This window comes from Alosa pseudoharengus, unplaced genomic scaffold (genome assembly GCF_046254945.1).
Source record: "Alosa pseudoharengus isolate Yale_2024_CS ecotype anadromous, Long Island Sound unplaced genomic scaffold, YU_APseudo_1.1 YU_APseudo_1.1_scf_24, whole genome shotgun sequence".
Taxonomy (NCBI): Eukaryota; Metazoa; Chordata; class Actinopteri; order Clupeiformes; family Clupeidae; genus Alosa; species Alosa pseudoharengus.
The window spans coordinates 26936293-26938595 of record NW_027468689.1 but is presented as its reverse complement, the minus strand read 5'-3'; positions in this window follow the sequence as shown (position 1 = coordinate 26938595).

Below are 2303 nucleotides of genomic sequence, written 5' to 3'. Positions count from 1 at the left end.
AGCACGCACACACACACACACACACACTCACACACACACACACACCCACACACATAACATAAACATAACACAAACAATCAAGAATTTCTCAGAATTATGAACAGGCAAGATGGAGGTGGGGTTGTATAAAATTAATTTTACATGTGAAATCTATGAACTAATCATGTTTTGGTACTTGTTGTCTAGCAGATACCAAGAATTGAGTGTGGATAATGCAATTTAGTGAGACAGTTAGAATCATATAGGCCTTTCAGCGTGATTTCTTTTTGTGGAAAAAATGTGCTGGACTGGGCGGCGGTCATATTTTGTACCGCTCTGCGGTACATCTAGTTATTTTATTCTGTTGAACCTCAGGAACAAACATGATCATTCTTTGTGTATTCCTGAGAAAGAAATTGGTCTCTTGTGTCCTTCACAGCCTTGGTAGACTGACTTGTTATGGTTAATGGTCCAATTTCAGGGTACCTTGAGAACAAAGGTAAATACAGAGTGACTACTGATGATGAGAGAACCTACTGTATCTGACAAACCTGTGTATCATCAACCACCTCAGTCGTCAGTGCCAGTGTTTTAGGCATGTTATCTGATACATGGAATGGGAACACACACACACACACACACACACACACACACACACACACACACACACACTTATTCCCTCACATACTTCTTGTATCCCTCTCTCTTCAATATTACAAGTTCAGTTGATATATATATATATCATCCCTTACACACTCACACAGACGCAAGAACCCCCACAACACACACCCCCCAACACACACACACACACACACACTTACGACATGATACAATACAGGCATACACATTCAAATTCCTTGACAAAGTGCTAAATCACTTTACTCTCAGCAATGTGTTTTATTCATGAGTTCAGAGTTGTAGAAATACAACCTTTCCTAATGCATTTATTATTTAACGATAGGCCCCTCTAGACTGTGCTCAACAGATTGGTCTAGGAGAAATGCACATATGCACTCACATACTGTACATGCATGCACACAAACGCACATACACTCACACACACACACGCACACACACACATTAGGCATACACACACATTAGGCATACAATTGAAAACTCACATTTGAGCATAGTTCCCCATACTGATTACAGCATACACATATACTTATAAATTACTATATCATACTTATAAATTGGCCCTATATTAGACTACCAGGTCTTAATACCTGAACTGAATGAATGAATGAATTAATGAATGAATGAATGAATGAATTAATTAATTAATGAACGAATGAATTAATCTAGTGTATTTTCCAGCCTGGAGAGCTGAGATGTTGTGACACAGATTACCATGGCTGACTCCCAGCACCCAGCATCTCAGCAGCTTGCACACAGGTAAAGGTCAGCTAGCCAAGGAGGCCACCTGATTCGTTCCGGAGCAGTGCTTTCTGCAAAAGAGAGAGAGAGAGAGAGAGAGAGAGAGAGAGAAACATAATTATGTGCCAGACAGAGATCACACAGAAACGTCTGAAAACCGTTTCCCAAATGAGCGAGTTACCCGGCGCTTCTTAGCAACTAAGCACTGCTTCTCACATCAAGCCGAGCAAGAAGCTGAGACGAGACGCAGACAGATCTACGCCTTGTGAATTATGAAGACGGGGAAACAATGCCTTGAAGGCATTTCAGAGTTTCCTAACTTTGTGTCGGTCTGGCTCGTTGATAACTAACTTCCAGTTTATGTAGACATGTGGTATGAGGTTTGTACTATACACCTAATACAGAGAAATAAGGTATGGGGTTTCTCATTTAGAGCTTTCTGTTCGGCTGTATACACAGATTTAACCATCTGAATTTAAATGAATGTAAACAAAGTATACTTATTACAGGACAGCAGCACATATACTTAAAAATTATAGATGAAAATGATTAAGAACTTTTCCTCATGAAAGTTGTCCTCATAATTATCTTTTCACAATTACTCTTCAAATGAAGTCATTCAAAAAACTACAAAAGAACAGAAGATAATGTGTCCTGGGAATGCTTTATCATCATTACCCCTATGGGACGTGGATCAATCACTATTTTAATTAAGATGGACTTCAGGCATTTGAAAAAAAGTCTTTTGAATTTTAAGTTGGACATAGAAATAACTGTAATATCAGGTATTCCCTATATAATAAAAGTGTAATAAAATAATTTATTCCAAATATTAAGTGATGAATAATTCTATTCTCTGACTTACAGCAGTGTCTCACTTGAGACTGCGCTGTTTTTTAATTGAACTTGAATTAGCAACCAGCTGAAATAAACATAATCGGAGCAGG